This window comes from Elephas maximus, chromosome 8 (assembly GCF_024166365.1).
Source record: "Elephas maximus indicus isolate mEleMax1 chromosome 8, mEleMax1 primary haplotype, whole genome shotgun sequence".
In the NCBI taxonomy this organism is placed as follows: domain Eukaryota; kingdom Metazoa; phylum Chordata; class Mammalia; order Proboscidea; family Elephantidae; genus Elephas; species Elephas maximus.
Window position 1 is genome coordinate 12,758,468 of NC_064826.1, and position 20,285 is coordinate 12,778,752.

Genomic DNA, 20,285 nt, shown 5'->3' on the forward strand with positions numbered 1-20,285 from the left:
TTTATGGATTCATCATTGTTCTTTGTTTTTGCATAGTATTCTATTGTGTGTATGCACCATAATTTGTTTATCCACTCCTCTGTTGATGGACACTTACGTTGTTTCCATCTTTTTGCTATTGTGAATAATGTTGCAATGAACATGGGTGCACATATGTCTATTTGTGTGATGACTCTTATTTCTCTAGGGTATATTCCTAGGAGTGGGATTGCTGGATCATATGGTATTTCTATTTCTAGCTTTTTAAGGAAGAGCCATATCATTTTCCAAAGAGGTTTACCATTTTACATTCCCATCAGCAGTGCATAAGAGTTCTAATCTGCCCACAACCTTACAAACATTTGTTATTTTCTGTTGTTTTGATTCCTGAAGAGAAGCCCTGGTGGTGTAGTAGTTGACTGCTACGGCTGCTAACCAAAAGGTCAGTATTTTGGATCCACCACATGCTCCTTGGAAACTCTATGGGGCACTTCTACTCTGTCCTGTAGGGTTGCTGTGAGTCGGAATCAACTCAGCCGCAACTGTTTGGTTTTGGCCAGTAATATTGCTGTGAGATGGTATCTCATTGTGGTTTGATTTGCATTTCTCTAATGGCTAGGGATAGTAAGTATTTCCTCAGATGTCTGTTAGTTGCCTGAAAGTCTTCTTTGGTGAAGTGTCTGTTCATATCCTTTGCCCATTTTTAATTGGATTATTTGTCTTTTTGTTATTGAAGCATTGCAATATCTTGAAGATTTTAGAGATTAGGTCCTTGTCAGATATGTCATAGCCAAATTTTTTTCCCCAGTTTTTTACTCTTTTGGTGATCTTTTGATGAGCTTAAGTGTTTAATTTTTAGGAGCTCCTAGTTTCTCTTCTGGTGTCTGTGCGTTGTTAATTATGGTTGGTATCCTATTTATTTTTTATTAGGGCCCTTCGCGCTGTCCCTATTTTTTTTCTTCCATGATCTTTATTGATTTAAATTTTATATTTAGGTCTTTGATCCATTTTGAGTTAGTTTTTGTGTATGGTGTGTGGTGTGGGTCCTGTTTCATTTCTTTACAGATGGACATCCAGTTTTGCCTGCACCATTTGTTAAAGAGACTATCTTTTCCCCATTTAGTGGACCTTGGCCCTTTGTCAAATATCAGCAACTCATAGAAGGATGAATTTACTTCTGGGTTCTCGGTTCTGTTCAATTGGCCTATGTGTCTGTTGTTGTATCAGTACCAGGCTGTTTTGACTACTGTGGCTGTATAATAAGTTCTAAAATCAGATAATGTGAGGCCTCCCACTTTGTTCTTCTTCAGTAATGCTTTACTTATCTGGGGCCTCTTTCCCTTGTATATAAAATTGGTGATTTGTTTCTCCATCCTGTTAAAGAATGCTGTTGGAATTTGGATCGGGGTAGCATTGTATCTGTAGATCGCATTGGGTAGAATCGACACTTTCACAATGTTGAGTCTTCCTATTCGTGAGCAAGATATGCTTTTCCACTTATGTAGGTCTCTTTTGGTTTCTTGCAGTAGTGTTTTGTAGTTTTCTTTGTATAGGACTTTTATGTCCCTGGTTAGATTTATTCCTAAGCACTTTATCTCCTTGGGAGCTATTGTAAATGGTATTGATTTGGTGATTTCCTTTTCAAAGTTCTCTTTGTTAGTGTAGAGGAATCCTACTGAATTTGTATGTTTATCTTGTATCCTGATACTTTGCTGAAATCATCTATTACTTGCAGTAGTTTCTTGTGGATTTGTTGAGATTTTCTGTGTATAAGATCATATCATCTGCAAATAGGGATATTTTTACTTCTTTACCAGTTTGGATGCCCTTTATTTCTTTTCCTTGCCTTATTGCTCTAGCTAGGACTTCCAGCACAATGTTGAATAAGAGTGATAAAGGGCATCTATGTGTGGTTCCCATTCTCAAGGGAAACTTTTCCTGCCTCTCTCTCTCTATTCGAATTTTGCTGAGAGTCTTTTTCAGGAATGGGTGTTGGACTTCGTCAAATGCCTTTTCTGTGTCGATTGATAAGATCATGTGGCTCTTTTGTTTTATTTATGTGATAGAATACATTGATAGATTCTCTAATGTTGAACCACCCCTGCATACCTGGTGTGAACTCCGCTTGGCCATGATGTGTTATTATTGTTAATTTTGATATGCCGTTAAATTCTTTTGCCTAGAATTTTGTTTAGAATTTTTACATCTATGTTCATGAGGGATACTGGTCTGTAGTTTTCTTTTTTTGTGGTGTCTTTGCCTGTTTTTTTTTTTTTTTTTTTGCCTGTCTTTGGTATCAGGGTTATGCTGACTTCATAGAATGAGTTTGGGAATGTTCCTTCCTTTTCTACGCTCTGAAAAAGTTTTAGTGGCATTGGTGTTAGCTCTTCTCTGAACGTTTGGTAGAGTTTTCCAATGAAGCCAGAGTTTTTTCTGTCGAGAATTTTTTTTTTTTTTTTAACCTCTTCAATCTCTTCTTTTGTTATGGGTTTGTTTTGTTTTTCTACCTCCATTTATGTTAGTTTAGGTAGGCAGTGTGAGTCTAGAAATTTGTCCATTTTGTCTAGGTTTTCAAATTTGTTGGAGTACAATTTTTTATGATATTTTGTTATGATTCTTTTTTATTTCAGTTGGGTCTATTGTGATATCACCTGTCTCATTTTTTATTCTGGTTATTTGTTTCCTCTCTTGTTTTCCTATTGTCAGTTTAACCAATGGTTAGTCAATTTTGTTGATCTTTTCAAATAACCAACTTTTGGTCTTGTTGATTCAATTTTTTTTTCTGATTTCTATTTCACTTATCTCTGCTCTAATCTTTATTATTTCCTTTTTTCTGGTACCTGGTGGCTACTTTTGTTGCTTTCTATTTGTCTGAGTTGTAGGGCTAATGTTTTGATTTTGGCCCTTCTTTTTTGATGTGTGTGTTTATTGCTATAAATTGACCTCTAAGCACTGCTTTTGCTGTGTCCCAAAGGTTTTGGTAAGATGTGTTTTCATTCTTATTTGATTCTATGAATTTTTTTATTCCATCCTTGATGTCTTCTATTACCTAGCAGTTTTGAAGCAAGGTGTTGTTCAGTTTCCATGTATTTGATTTTTTTCCCTTGCTGTTTCTATTATTGATTTCTACTTTTATGGCATTATGATCAGAGAAGGTGCTTTGTATTATTTATGCACAAACTACTGATGTCAAAGGTGACAAGTTCAAAATCTGTAGGTCAGGAGGCAGACTGGAGACTTCTTCAGGTGATGTGAAGTGTGCAGAGTTTAAAGTCCTGTCAAAATATATATTTGTAGTCTGAAGGTAGACCACACCCTAAGGAACTCGCATTTCAACTAATTTGTTGATTATATTAGACTACATTAAGGAAGATGATTGCATTATATCGCATTAGATTACATTATAGAACACATAAAATTAACCATGACAGCCACCATTTAGGGAAACTTTGTAAAGGGAACATGGGACTTCACTGTATTATTTCTTACAACTGCATGTGATTCTAGAATTAACTCAAAATGAAAACTTCAAGAAAAAAGAAACTTTATTTACAAAAACAGAAGGCGGGCCAAATATATGGAGTCAAATAATAAGTAAATGTGGCAAAATGTCATCACTAGGTAAATCTGAGTAAAGGTTGTGCAGTGTTCTTGTCACTTTTCTGTAATATTGAAATTATTTTCAAGAAATGTTTTTAAATAACAAAACAAGCAAACAAAAAGAAGAGCAAAGAGGTGATACAGAGGTCATGCAGAGGTCAAACGCAGAGGTCATGCTTTGATGATCATATAGAAACTAGTTTGTCAAGAGAACAGAAATGATGCAGGGAGAGATGGAAAGTAGAGTTCAAAAGGAAATTTTGACAGACTCTGAGGTATTTTGATTTCTGGATTAAGGAGTTTTAAATTTTATGCACTAAGAACAGTAGAAAATTACTAAATAATTTTGAGCAGGGGAATAACAGGATCAAAGTGGGGTTTTAAAAATGTTGATCAAGCAGTGATGTGCTTAGAGATATCAGGTAGGAGAATAATGGTGGCAGGAATTTGAGCTGCTTTTCTGTTTAGAGAAATTATGTAAGTGAATGGAGTAATCACGGGTAGAAAAATCTTTCATTATGTCTAAAAAAAAAAATCAATTTCTTTGAGTACCAAACAGGAGAAAACCTAGCCCTAACAGCTCTTGATGTAAAAAACTAAATAATTAAAACTATAGGGATTGTAAATGATGATGGGTTGAATATGAACCAATAACTAAAAACAAACAAACAAAAAAACTTCTAAAAAATCTAGTAATTTGTAGGTTCTAGTAAAAATGCAGTTTTTTAGCAGAGTGATAAAATCCTACTGTGTTGTACCTTGCTCAGATAAAACCTGATTATTGTGCAAAGTTCTTGGCAGCGTGTTTTAAGAAAGTCTTTTTCTATTGCTTTTAATTTGTAGTTTTGAGTGTATGAAAGCAATATAGGAAATCATGACCTGATTTTTAACAAGTACTCACATTCTGAGATCAAAGACTGTGTGTGTGTGTGTGTGTGTGTGTGAGAAAGAGAGAGAGAGAGGGCGGATTGGTAATAAGAAGAGATAGAGTTTACTGGGGGTTGCAGTATGCACCAAGAAGCTCTCAGCTAAGGTTGATAGATGAGGAAGGTTTTCCTCATGAATTTTCATGATGGAATTATTCCTGCAGATACTCAATATTTAAGTGATTTGCTGAAAATCTTATCTACTCATTTCAGTTTAGTGTGATTTGGGAAGCTGCTTGCTTAGGCAGTTATTCCCACTATTGGTCTCTAAACCCTGGGTGGGAGGCCTCTGTTCTACTCATCTTTTCTGTTTTGTGTCCTCCCCACACCTGTTAGCAAACGGTGCTTTTTAATTCTACCACCCCTCTGTCAGTTCATCCTGTGGTGGTGACTTGCATGTTGTTGGATTCTATGCCACTGGCATTTCATATACCAGCAGGGTCCCCCATGATGGGAAGTTTTCAGCAAAGTTTTGAGACTAAGACAGGCTAGGAAGAAAGGCCTAGTAACCTACTTCCAAAATTAGCTAATGAAAACCCTATGGATTATAACAAAAGATTGATATAATGCTGGAAGATGAGCCCCCTAGGTTGGAAGGCATTCAAAATACACAGTGGCCGCCAAAATAAACTCAAAGATACCAACAATTGTGAAGATGGCGCAGGACCAGGTAACGTTTTGTTCTGTTGTACACCAGGTCGCCATGAGTGGGAGCCAACTCAACAGCAACTAACAACAAGAACTTCTTTATTAGTAAGTTAAATTTCTTCTGGAAGACTATATTGGCCTGAGACCAGAAGAACTAGATGGTGCCCAGCTACAGCCAATGACTTCCCTGACAGGGAACACAACAGAGAACTCCTGAGAAAGCAGGAGAGCAGTGGGATGCAGACCCCAAATTCTTGTAAAAAGACCAGACTTAATGGTCTGACTGAGACTAGAAGGACCCCAGTGGTCATGGCCCCCAGACCTTCTGTTAACCCAAGACAGGAACCATTCTCAAAGCAAGCTCTTCAGACAGGGATCGGACAGGTCAATGGGATAGAAAATGACACTGGTGAAGAATGAGCTTCTTGGATCAAGTAGACACATGAGACTATGTTGGCATCTCCAGTCTGGAGGGGAGATAAGAGGGCAGAGGGGGTCAGAACCTGGCTGAATGGACATGGAAATACAGGGTGGAGAGAAGGAGTGTGCTGCCTCATTAGGGGGAGAGCAACTAGGAGTATATAGCAAAGGTGTATATAAATTTTTGTATGAGAAACTGACTTGATTTGTAAACTTTCACTTAAAGCACACACACACACACACACAATTTCTCCTGGAAACAGCCTCAAGCCACCAACTTACACCTTAGCTTCAGAACAATTTTTGCCTAATGTCCTCTTCGGTGCCATCTTAAATGCCGTACGATATAGACTTGCTGAATAATATGAATAACTTATATTTTATAGTACTTACATAAAATTCTCTGCTTCAGTAGCAATCCTCAACTGAGTCGCATCATTATATAATTTTGTGCGTATAAGGAAGAGACCTACAGTGGAGCAGTGATTTTTCTCCAAACATTTTGCATTTATGTGATCATTGCACCAACATCCCCCAGGCACTCAGCTTAAAATTCCAATGCCACCTATGATTTACCCTTTTTTTTCACTCGTTGACATGTGATTGTCCCTAACGTCTGGTGAGCATCCAGTTTTGCCTTAAGACAATCTCTCTCAGAAGCCTCCATAAGCTAAGTGACTGTTTGGGCTTTCTTACTCGCTGAACTCAGGGTAAAATTACCCACTTACAACAGAGATAATAATTCTTAATTACCACACTACAATTAAAAAAATAAAATTGATGGGTTGAATTGGGCTTCTCCAGTGGCTGGCATTACTGGGAAGGCCACCAAAGGAGATTAGATTAAAAAAAAAAAAAGGGTGACTAGGAGAATCTTGAGCCCAGTAAGAGAGCCATGAAGGAATGTGAAGATGTATCTTGACAAGGTCTCCTAAGTCAGCATCCCAAGTTTCCGTTGTCCTTGATGTTTCTCCCTTGCCTGGAGGATAAGGGTCTGCTCATAGAACAAATACAAGTAACCCGTCATTTCAAATTCTCTAGTAGCCACGTGACAAAAAGTAACAAGAGACAAGTGAAATTTAACCCAATTATACAAAATATTATTTTAACATTTAATCAATAGAAAAAGCAGTTATTATCTTTTTAATATTAAGTCTTTGAAATTCAGTATGTGTTTTATACTTACAGCACATTTCGATTTGGACTAGAACTTTAGATACTCGGGAGCCACGTGTGGCTTGTTGGCTGCTGTATCGTAAAGGGCAGCTCTAAAAAAAAAAAAGAGGTAAATTATTAAAAGGACCAATAAATGTAGAGTAGAATATGGCATTATTATGTTTTCACCATGCACCTCCAGCCTCTATTCCCAAAAAGTGAATGGTGCTAGAAAAATATTCAACGGGAAAACAAAGCAAAACCAAAACAGAGTTGTGTAAGCAAGGAGCAGTTGAGAGTGTTCACATAGTCCCTCTGCTTTTGGGCAAGTGTCATATTACTCACAATCCCTGGGACTCAGCCAAGGTGGTGGAGCCCAAGCCGAGAACCTCAGCCATTTGACGTGAGCCCTAACAAGTTGATGGCTGTTTTATTACCGGAGCTTGAAACCGGGGCCAATAAGGTTTCCAGCACAGAGACCTGAAGTCCTGTTTGCAGAGACAAGGCCACCATCACGTGGAACCTGACGGAACTGCAGTGAGATTCATGTCCCCATTGCAGGGTGGAAAAGGCACAAATGTCAGTCATCACTCATCCCCGTTAGGAGGACACTGCACAAATGCCTGCTCAGGACACCTACGAAATATGCAATACACCTGGAGAAGATCCAGAGAATGTTCAGAGAAGACCAATCACTCGTTCGAAAGAAATAAAGGATGGACAGAAATAACTAGAGAATATGTGATCAGAATCAATGAAATCATAAAATATGATGGGATATATACAGATCTCTGCAGGCTGAAACCATGATACACATGGTAAAGCTTGAAAGTATAATATTGGGACCAATTAATAATTTTAAGCAGAAAACTTTTTGGAACTCTTTATTTTAAGAGGAGATACAGATTTTAAATTAAGTACAATAGGATGGGTTCATCTTTTTGGTGAACATTTAAGCTAGTAGGGCCAGTTATCAGGAAGATTTGACATGACAAGAAATGTTCTAAATGGCAAGTTGCTTTGGCAATATTAAAGAACTTGGCCTATTTCTAAGAATATCTAATACATAGTCTATCTTCTAGTTCCAAAGCACTGCAATTGCATGTCATATCATAAGAGAGTTTCAAAATATTCGGACATACAGGATGTAGGTTCACATTGTTAGGGAGTCAGTGAAATGACCAGCGTGAGTCTACTGAGAAGAACGGAAGACAATCTGATGATATCTCAAAACAGGAAACACCAAAGAACGTCATCATGTGTTTTCACTGTATCTTCCACTGTAAGAGCTTGTTTTCCTTTTCTAGAGCAAGACACTTCCCCCCACCCCCCAACCATACTGATATTTGCTCCCTGGAAAACTCAACGGCATGTTATGAATCATGTTCTTTCTGAGCCTGTAGAAAAGACGATGTGATTACCAGGAGACGCTATGGATTCACTAACAAAGCATATGTCAGAGCAAACTGATCTGTTTCCATAGGCTTGAAATATGGGGTACCATTATTTCTGCAGAATAATTGAACGAAGTTATTTCCAGATTAATAATAAGGTGCAGTATGGTCTGGATGATGTTTCTGCAACTTCTGAGCAGTTGTCTCCTGAAAAGTTTAGCTGTTCCTATGTTCAGTGGCATAAGAAAGCTGGACAACGAATAAGGAAGAACACTGAAGAAGAACTGATGCCTTCGAACTACGGTGTTGGCGAAGGATATTGAAGAACGAACAAATCTATCTTGGAAGAAGTACAGCCAGAATGCTCCTTAGAAGCAAGGGTGGTAAGACTTCATCTCATGTACTTGGATATGTTATCAGGAGGGACCAGTTCCTGGCAAAGGACATCATGCTTGGTGAAGTGGAGGGTCATTGAAAAAGAGGAAGACTCTCAACAGGATGGATTGACACAATGGCTGCCGACAATGGGCTCAAGCATAGCAAAGATTGTCGAATGGAGCAGGACCTGGCAGTGTTTCGTTCTGTTGTCCTCATAGGATCACTATGAGTAGGAAACATCTAGATGACACCTAACCACAACAACAACAGCAACATATTCAGTGCCATCTTCAATGGAATATTTCTAAGCTCTGCGATTTGTCCTTTCAGTATTTTAGCAATGACATGACTCAATGCTTAGGAATATGGCTATCAAATCTACAGAAGATATAAAGTCTGAAAGACAGCTAATATGATCTATATCAGAATCAAGTTTTTAAATGATTATGGGTGACCCAAACCAAAAATGATGAAACTTAATAAAGATAAATGATCATGCATTTTATTTAAAAAATAAATTTTGCAACTGGATTGGGGAAAAAACAAACAACTTGTTTGAAGCAATTTGTATTAAAAAAAAAAAAACTGGAAATGAATATAAGTCCAAAAGCAAATACCCACAAAATCTTAGTTCACACAAATGGAACTGTTGGGCCTAAACCAATTTTGATAATTTTCCTACTGCGCTCAGTGCTAGGGAGGGAGCATCCTAAATATTGTGCTTATTTTTGTGCTACATTTTAAGTGAGAGAGGTGTGGAAGAAAGGCCTGCTCATCCTCTTCCTTTAAGATTACAGTAAAACAAAACAAAACAAAACACCCTGAGGCGCAGTTCTGCTCTCTAACACGTGGGGTCGCCAGTTATCAGGGGATTCCTACTGTCAGGGGGAAGGTTTGACTATGTATAGGATCACTAATTTGAATTGTGATGTTGGCAAAGAATATTGTGTATACCGTGGACTGCCAGAAGAGCAAACAAATCTGACTTGGAAGAAGTACAGCCAGAATGCTCCTCAGAAGGGAGGATAGTGAGTTTTGACATGTTATCAGGAGGGACCAACCCTGTAAAAAGACATCATGCTTGTTAAATTAGAGGGTCACTGGAAAAGGGGAAGGCCCTCAAGGGGATGGATTGACACGATGGCTGCAACAACCGGCTCAAGCACGCCTACTCTTGTGAGAATGGCACAGAACTGAGCAATGTATCGTTATGTTATACACGGGGTCTCTGTGAGTCGGAACCAAGTCGACAGCACCTGACAACGACAAATCTCATTTACATACCTATGTCATTTATTCTTTAAACAAACAGTTCTTATTGCCAGGCACTGTACTGGGAGGTAGGCAGGTGGCCCGACTGAGTCTCTGAGTCTAATGGAAACAGACACACATACTTAAACAATTGCATTACCCTGGGTTTAGCGACAAACTTGCACACCCAAGTAGAACAAAGGAGGCCACCTAAGGTGGCCGCAGTTGACCTGTTTGGTAAGATTTCTTTAGCCCCTTGCTCATCTTTGCTCGTATTTGAAACGCCCCACTTTAGACATTCGAACTACAGAATAATGAGAGGCATTTACAGTCCTGCAATGAATACCTGTCCCCCAAACCCTATTCTGGCTTTCTTCTCATTTCTCTTCAAAGCCTTCCTGAGCTCTTCCTCTTCAAGTTTTTCCATCTAATCTTTCTAGGAAAGAAGAGGGAACAACACAGCCTGTTTCTTCTCTGCATCCCCTGTTTTTCATCACTTTGTTTTGTTCAGACCAAATCTCCCTGCTTTCTAAGGAGCAAGGAATATCCATACGGAGCGATGATTGAGGTGCCCAATCCCTTCTACAGAAGACAGGTCCTCCCAATGATGTGATGTGAAAACATTCTTCCTTTCCGGGACCGGGTGCTGAGCTTCTTTTCTGTTGGGACTCAAAGCTTCTACAGTTGCTCTGGTTCTTTGGGAAAATGCAACCAAACATATTTTTCTAACTTTATTTCCCAGCTGTATGGGCAACCAGCGACACCCTATCTCTTAGGCGGCAGCTCCTTCTGACTTGCAGTCACTTGGCGGCACAGCGATATCCCATTTTGAAGGGGACGGAGGACAAAGTTTGTTTCTGTTCATGAAATCATTGTATTTTATTTGGGGGAGGAGGAGGTGATTGTCGACCTGTCTCTGCCAAGGATGTTTCTAGGGCTCAAGCATTTTGCCTTACACTTATAAGAAGAGGGCACCTCTTTGGAAACGTAAGTAGTATTGCTATTGACATAGGGTAATATTCTTAAAATGAAGCTTTTACCTAAGTCCTATCCCATCCTTTTGTTTTTCCACTTCTTCCTGTAACTGCTGACTGCATATCACATCCCGTGTACAACATGATTAAGTAATGAAGATGTATAATCAATCTCTAGCCTGGCAGAAAGACAGGGACGGCATCCCGGCCAGAACCGTCTGGTCCTGGAGGACAGAGGATGGAAGGAGGCTGGTGACTGGGCAGAGAGACGCTGTTTGCTTGAGCATGAGACAGTCTGGAGCATTTTTCTCCAAATTGCTCTGGTAGGTCATACCATCGGTTATAAGAATTACTTAGCCTTAATTGGATTCCTAGGTGCTTTTGTTGTCTTCGTGTTTAATCTTTAATTTGCAATTTTACTGTATACTTATCAAAGCCTACGGCAGGATAATTTCTGCATTTTGAAATTTATTGACACTTTCTTTGAGGATAAGTGAATGATCAGTCTGTGCAAACAGACGAAGTCTCTGCAAACATTCAGAAGGTGTTCTTTCTCAGGAACTCTTTAAAAATCGTGTACTTTAATTTCCTTTACATAATACGATTGAACAGGAATGGGTGGTGACAAAGGTATCAAATAACTGCAAATCGTGATTTAAAAAACAAAAACCAAACAAATAAACAACAACAACAAAACGCACACATACACGCACCCACTCACAACCCCTACAGCCAATATTCAATGACTCTGTAGATATACCTGGCGGTGTACAGACTAACCACTGCCATCGAGTTGGCTCTGACTCCTGCCCACCCCACGTGTGTCAGAGTAGAACTGTGTGACATATGGTTTTCGTTATAGATTGCCAGGCCTTTCTTCCAGTGTGCCCCTGAGTGGACTCAAACTGTCAACTTTTCAAATAGCAGGTGAGCTACTTAACTATTTGCACCAATAAGGGACTCCAGTATACAGGTGAACTGTGATTAAGATAGCATAAGCCTGAGGAGCCCATGCTGGGACACTTTTACCTCCTGACCTGATTTTTTTTCTAGTAGATTTTCAGTAAGTTCACCTGGGTTTTCTTGATACACAGTTCTGTTGTTGTTAGGTACCCTCAAGTCCGTCCCAACTCGTAGCAACAGAAGGAAACGGTAGCCGGTCCTGCGCCATCTTTATAGTCCTTGTTATGCTTGAGCCCGTTGTTGCAGCCACTGTGTAAATCCATCTCCCTGAGGGTCTTCTTCTTTTCCGCTGACTCTCTACTTTACCAAGCGTGACGTCCTTCTCCAGGGACTGGTTCCTCGTGATAACATGTCCAAAGTATGTGAGACAAAGTCTCACCATCCTTGATTTTAAGGAGCATTCTGGCTGTACTTCTTCAAAGACAGATTTGTTTGTTCTTCTGGTAGCCCACTGTATACTCAATATTCTTCATCGACACCACAATTCAAAGGCATCAATTCTTTTTCCGTCTTCCTTATTCATTGTCCTGCTTTCACACCCATATGAGGTGACTGAAAACACCATGCATTGGGTCAGGAGCATCTTGGTCCTTAAAGTGACATCTTTGCTTTTTAACACTTTACAGAGGTCTTTTGCAGTAGATTTGCCCAATGCAATACCACGTCTGATTTCTTGATTACAGCTTCTTCGTTAACTGTGGATCCAAGTAAAATGAAATCTTCTACGAATTCAAACTTCTCTTTGTTCATCATGATGGTGCTTATTGGTCCAGTCGTGAGCATTTTTGTTTTCTTTATGTTGAGGTGGAATCCACCCTGAAGGCCGTAGTCTTTGATCTTCTTCAGTAAGTGCTTCAAGTCCTCTTCACTTTCAGCAAGCAAGGCTGTGTCATCTGCGTAATGCAGGTTGTTCATGAGTCTTCCTGCAATCCTGATGCCCCTTTCTTCTTCATATAGTCCAGCTTCTCAGATTATTTGCTCAGCATACAGATTAAGTATGGTGAAAGGATACAACCCTGACGCACACCTTTCCTGACTTTAAACCACACAGTATCCCCTTGTTCTGTTTGAATGACTGCCTCTTGGTGTAAGTAAGGATTCCTCATGAGCACAATTAAGTGTTCTGGAATTCCCATTCTTTGCAATGTTATCCATAATTTGTTATGATCCACACAGTTGAATTCCTTTGCATAGTCAATAAAACACAGGAAAACATCTTTCTGGTATTCTCTTCTTTCAGCCAGCTTCCTCTGACATTAGCAATGATATCCCTCAGTCCATGTCCTCTTCTAAATCCAGCTTGAATTTCTGACAGTTCCTTGTTGATGTACTACTGCAACTACTTTTGAATGATCATTGGCAAAATTATATTTGTGTGTGATATTAATGATATTTTTTTGATAATTTCTGAATTCGGTTGGATCACCTTTCCTTGGAATGGGTTACAAACATGGATCTCTCCCAGTGGTCTGGCCAGGTAGCTGCCTTCCAAATTTCTTGGCACAGCCATCACGTGTCTGTCAGTTTGTCTTACTGTGGGAGCTTGTGTTTTGCTATGATACTGGAAGCTTTGCCACTGGTGTTTCAAATACCAGCAGGGTTACCCTTGGTAGACAGGTTTCATCTAAGCTTCCAGGCTAAGAGAGCCTAGCAGGAAAGACCTGGTGGTCTACTTCTGAAAAACTAGCCAATGAAAACCTTATGAATAACAGCAGAGCATCGTCTGATATAGTGCTGGAAGATGAGCCCCTCAGGTTGGAAGGCACTCAAAAGATGACTGGAGGAAAAGCTGCCTCCTTAAAGTAGAATTGACCTTAATGCTGATGTGGCATAGCTCAAAGTGAGAGAAACAGCTGCGAGCATCCGTTCATAATTGGAACATGGAATGTATGAAGTATGAATCTAAGAATACTGGAAGTTGTCAAAAACTAAGTGGAACACATAAACATGGATATCCTAGGCATTAGTGAGCTGAAAAGGACTAGTATTGGCCATTTTGAATCAGACGACTATATGCCCTACTATGCAGGGAATAACAACTTGAAGAGGAATGGCGTTGCATTCATGGTCGAAAAGAACATTTCAAGATCTATCATGAAGTACAACACTGTCACTGATAGGATAATATCCATACATAATTTTATCATCTTTAAAATACGAACTGAGTTTTCCTTTGTTGTTTTCTGAAATTATTATTGAAGAGGGTAGTCAGACACAGCTGGGTTTTATTCTTTTGACCCTTAGCAGAATTTTTATTTTTAAAATGTTTTTAGCAAGGTTTTTTATTTTCATCCTGAATAGCCAAACCAATCCTGTTAAGGTCAAGTCAATTCCAACTCATAGCAACCCTATAGGACAGAGTAGAACTGCCCCATAGGGTTTCCAAGGCTGTAAACTTTATGGGAGGAGCCCTGGTGGTGTAGTGGTTAAGTGCTCGGCTGCTAACCAGAAAGTTGGCAGTTCAAACCCACCAACTGCTTTGTGGGAGAAAGATGTGTCAGTCTGCTTCTGTAAAGATCACAGCCTTGGAAACCCTAAGGATAGATTATACTCTGTCCTATATGGTTGCTATAGGTCTGAATTGATTCATCAGCACACAACAGCTAAATTATTTCTAATCCTACCGGTTATGTGTTGAATTGTGTCCCCTCAAAATACATGTTGAAGTATTTACCTCTCTACCAGTGAATATGACCTTGTTTGGAAAGAGGGTCTTTCTTTGAAGATGTAATCAGTTAAGTTAATGAGATCATACTGGACTAAGGTGAGTCTCAATCCCATCTGAATGGTGTCTGGTAAAAGGGTAACAGATGCAGAAGGTCCATGAAGATACACCTAAAAGAGAAGAAACATCTGGGGCTACCAGACGCGGGAAGAGACAGGAAGGGCCACCCCCCTAGTGCTAAAAAAAATTAGCATCCCCTAGGAGCAGACAGAAATCATGATCCTGACACCCTGAATTCAGACTCCCAGTCTCCACAACTGTGAGACTACATTTCCGTTCTTGAAAGCCCCTTACTTGAGGGTGTTTTGCTATGGCAACTCTTGGAAACTAAGACACCATTCGTAGTGGTCAATAGCTTGGCTGCTAACCAAAAGGTCAGCAGTTTGAATCCACCAGCTGCTCCTTGGAAATCCTATGGGGGGAGTTCTACTCTGTCTTTATAGGGTCCCTGTGAGTCAGAATCGACTCAATGGCGGTGGGTTTGGTTTGGTTTATTTTCTTTTATATTAGCCTGTGTTCTCTTTGCTGATTCATAGAAGATTTTTGTATTAAAGAGATTAAAAAATTGTTCTCTTTTTTTCTTCTGTTTGTGCATACATTTTAAGAGAATATTCTTTCTCTAAATTTCTTTAAAATTTTCCTTTTTTTGTACTTCAACTTTTTTTTTTTAAATAGAATCCACATATTTACTGTTCTTAAAATTTTCAATTTCCTTACCTAGAAATAATATTTTCCAGACACAATGCTTATCAACAACAAAGGGCCTTAACTCTACACCATCTCCAAAAAGCAAATCTCTATTTTGGTTTATTTTAGTGGTGATCTGCTCCTATACCGATTACACCCTAGGAAACCCTATAGGGCAGCTCTACTCCATCATATAGAGTCACTATGAGTCAGAATCAACTCCATGGCACACAACAACAACAAGAAGTTTCAATCTCTATTCCAAGTGCCTGGCAGGATTTCACATTAGTAATAGCTCTTTTTTTTAATGCGTATACAGCGTTTCTCATATGCCAGGCATTCTTTTGTAACCTTACATGTTTTTATTCACTCAATCTTCCCAAAAGCCTTATGAGGTAGACCCTATTATCATTCCTGTTTTACAGATGAGAAAACTAAGGGACGAGGAGATTAAGTAACCTGTTGAGATCATACAACTATCAAGTCGCAGAGCGAGGACCCTAAACCAGGTGTTGTTTGGGATCCAGAGTCTACCTCCTGTACTTGTCTGATATGGTATCTGTCTTGCCTTCTTGTTGGTTTTCTCTCCAATTCAGGGGCTCATAACCTTTTTGGATCTTGGTCATGTCAAGGAAAAAAAAAAAAGACAAAAAACAAAGATACTCACTAATATGCAACCAATATTTTATATTCAATCTCATACAATCTTGCATTTAATGGATCCCCTGTGGTCCTATTGTGAACCCCCTAGATGCAGATTCTCTGGTCCAAAGTGATCAAGAACAAAATATACCATCTCTGGGACACCCCGGTGCCAAGGCTATTCCTAAGGTTCTGGACGATTCCTCGTAGTATATCATCTCATCTCCCCCTTACATCTTGCTTAATCTTCTCCAGCAATTTTGGTTCCCACGAGCTGAAAGAGAGGCCTGGTGGAATGCGCTGGGGAACAGCATTCTGACAGCCTCAAAACTGGCCACTAGGAGATAAGGCAACTTCTGACTAACTTCCTGGTGATTGTTGGTTCAAAGGGCTAAACAAGAGGGTGGAGAGTTAGGGTCATCTCAGAACTACTCAGGAAGGCCTGAATTACTTCCGGTAATTAAGGGGAGGTTTGCCCCAGTTTATATTTTTCATTAACTACTTGAAGGGTGAGAAAACAATGTGGTTCCAGTTTTATCGTGTTGTGAATTTGCATGCTGTTTCTTGTGATTTTGTAGTTGTTAGTTGTTGTTGTGTCGTCTCCGACTCATGGAGGCCGTATGTATTACAGGACAAAACATCGCCCAGTCCTGCACCATCGCCATGATCTTTGATATGTTTGAGCTCATTAATGTACATGTTAATAGAAATGAAGGTGATTTTGGTGAGCGGGGAAAGATCTAGGTTTTATGGGGCTTGGGGCCTGAACCTCTTACAACTTCGAAGGTCATTTAAAAAAAAATTTTTTTTTAATACTAAGGTACGAGCACCAAATTTGGTACAAAAGAGAATATTTATTTAGCATAAACAGGAAATCACAACAAATTAAAAACAAAAAAGCTGACAAATACTGGTTATATGACCATGGTTTTTATTATGGTGGCTCATCAGCTTTTGATGTTTCTGGTCAAGCAAGTCATACAACATCTGAGTTAGCTATTCATTTCTGTGGCAACTAGAAATATCTTAGACAAGCATTTCCATGTCTACCATGTCCCGGCTAGACACTCACTGGGGATAAAAATTACAATACATTTTTTTTTTTTTTGCACTGAATGAAAGACTTTATGAACCAATAGAACCATTTTGCAATAGAATCATAGAACCATAAAATTTTAGAGGAAGAATAGGTATAAAAGATTGTACACGACTGTCCCACAGGGTTTTCATTTCAGCATAAGTAAAGAAAAGATCGTAAAGTAAACTTCGGCATCAAAATGGAAAATAGATTGCAAATACCATCTAACATCACAACTAGACCAGAGCTTCAAACCGGTTTCTTCTGGTTTGAACCCCTGCTGGGAATTTGCATTTCTAACAAGTTTCCTGCTGAGAATTTGCATTTCCATCCCAAATGTACTAAATCAGATTCTATATTTTAACAAGATCCCCAAGTGATTCTTATATATAACTTCCTGGGAACTTGTTAGAAATGCAAATTCTCAGCAGGAATTTGAACCAAAATGAGCTGGTTTTGAAACCATAAACTAGACTAAGTTGTTGTTGGGTACTGTCAAGTCAATTTCGACTCGTAGAGACCCCATGTGTTACAGAGTAGAACTGCCCCGAAGGGCCTCCTAAACTGTAATCTTTAAGGGAGCAGATTGCGAGTTCTTCCTCCAGCAGAGCCGCTGGGTGAATTTGAATCACCAACCTTTTGTTTAACAGCTGAGCACTTGACCATTGAATCACCAAGGCTCCTTATAGGCTAAGTTAGAAGCATATCAAATAATCTAGATACTTATTTAGTGCTTTAAGATGAACATCTCATTTTATTTATTTAGTTTTGAAAGTAAATTAAATATATACTTATTAATGTAAGAACTTTGGATTTCAAATGATAGCCTTGATTTAAAGTTAAAAATAAATGCAGACCACATGGCAATAGTATGTTCGATAGACCATCAAAGTGCCTAAGGGTGTTATTTCCTTCAATTATAATTAATAGAACAGAGTATCAGTTTGTAAAACTGAAATTAAGAATTAAAGACAGCGGTTTTTAGTGCATCAAAATGTGTTTGATTCTGTAGAAGGAGTAGACACTTTTGTAGCTCTCCTTGAGGATAGCTGCTTTTTCCAAGTAAAACTTAGCAGGGTTAAAATAAAGGAAAAATTGCAATTAGGTACAGACAAAGCCCCAATTTCAATGTTGTTTCTGTATATTACTCCATATTAACACTTACTCTCATCTACTTTCTGTAAAATTAATGGAAAAAAGAAAGCAAGTACTTAGAGAAAGGCAACAGTGGTGATCAGACATTCAGCGCTGAAGGAACTCAGGCCCATCTTCCTTTTTACCAGCCAAGAGACCCATCTTGTCGCCACTTCCAAAGCAGTGATGGTGAGTGTAGTCCAGACAGATCCGGAAGATTTTTCCATCTCTTTCTATTAAGGCTACTGCCATTCTCAATTATTCTGTAGCTAAATGGCAGAATCTAGGGCAGTTTAAAGCAGCATTAGTTGACCTCATAGTTGGCATTGAGCAATTGGCCTAACTCTGCCTATGGAATGCCAAAAATAAAAGTTCCAAGACATTGAGAATATTGTTTCTTCAGAAAATTCTTGGTAACTTTGAGTTAGCTGTAAATGCTACCTATCTGCCTTTTCATCTATCTATCCATCCATCCTTGCCAGTTATTAGTAATAGGATTAATGTTTGTTGAATTTTGTAAAACTTTGTGGCTTTTTGAAGAACATGTTGTTTTGTTAAGTATTGTCAAGTTGGTTCTGACTCATAGTGACTGCTTGCATAACAAAATGAAATATTGCCTGGTCCCATACCATCCTCGGAAACCCCGATGGTGTAGTAGTTAAGTGCTACGGCTGCTAACCAAAGGGTCGGCAGTTCAAATCCTCCAGGCGCTCCTTGGAAACTCTATGGGGCAGTTCTACTCTGTCCTATAGGGTCACTATGAGTCAGAATCGACTGGGCGACACTGGGTTTGGTTTTTTTGGTGTGGTACCACCCTCACACTCATTGCTATGTTTGAGCCCAGTGTTGCAGCCACTGTGTCAATCTATCTTGTTGAGGGTCTTCTTTTTCTCCTACTCTCTACTTCACCAAGCATTTTGTCCTTCTCCAGGGATTGGTCCATAATGAAAACATGTCCAAAGTATGTGAGATGAAGTCTCTCCATCCTTGCTGCTAAGGAGCATTCTGGAAGTCCTGTTTCCAAAACAGATTTGTTTGTTATTTTGGCAGTTCATGGTATATTCAATATTCTTTGCCAACACCATAATTCAAAGGTACTAATTCTTCTTTGGTTTTCCTTATTCATTGTCCAGCTTTCACATGCATATGAGGCAATTGAAAATACCATGGCTTGGGTCAGGCATACCTTAGTCCTCAAAGTGACATCTTTGCTTTTTTAACACTTGAAGAGGTCTTTTGTAGCAGACTTGCCCAATGAAATACGTGTTTGATTTCTTGGCTGCTGCTTCCACGGGAGTTGATTGTAGATCCAAGTAAAATGAAATCCTTGACTACTTCAGTATTTTCTGTTTATCATGATGTTGCTTTTGGGTCCAATTGTCAGGATTTTTATTTTCTTTATGTTGAGGTGTAGTCTTTGATCTTCATCAGTAAGTGCTTCAAGTCTCTTTCCCTTGCAGCAAGCAAGGTTGTTATCTGAATATGGAGGGTTGTTAATGAGTTTTCCTCCAGTGTTGATGCTGCATTCTCCAGGTTCTCAGATTATTTGCTCAGCATACAGACTGTATAAGTATGGTGAAAGGATACAACCCTGATGCACACCTTTCCTGATTTTAAACTACACAGTATCCCCTTGTTCTGTTTGAAGAACTGCCTCTTGATCTATGTAGAGGTTCCTCATGAGCACAATTAAATGTCCTGGAATTCTCATTCTTCCCATCGTTATCCATAATTTGTCATGATCCACACAGTTGAATGCTTTTGTGTAGTCAATAAAACACATGTAAACATATTTCTGGTATTCTCTGCTTTCAGCCAAGGTTCTTCTGACATCAGCGATAATATCCCTCATTCCCTGTCCTCTTCTGAATCTAGCTTGAATTTCAGGCAGTTCCGTGTCGATGTACTGCTGCAATCATTTTTGAATTATCTTCAGTAAAATTTTATGGGCATGTTGGATCACCTTTCTTTGAAATGGGCACGTACGTGGATCTCTTCTAGTCTGTTGGCCAGGTAGCTGTCGTCCATATTTTTGGGCATAGAAGAATGAGTGCCTCCAGCATTGCATTCGTTTTTTGAAGCACTTCAACTGGTATTCCCTCAATTCCCGGAGTCTTGTTTTTCACCAGTGCCTGCAGTGCAGCTTGGACTTCTTTCAGTACTATTGGTTCTTGATCATATGTAGAGTATAGGTTTTGATATTAGTACTAAACGTAATTCAACTTGTAAATTTTTTTTTTTTTAAATGTCTAAGGGGCACATTTTGCAGATGACACAACCTTGCTTGCTGAAAGTGAAGAGGACTTAAAGCACTTACTAATGAAGATCAAA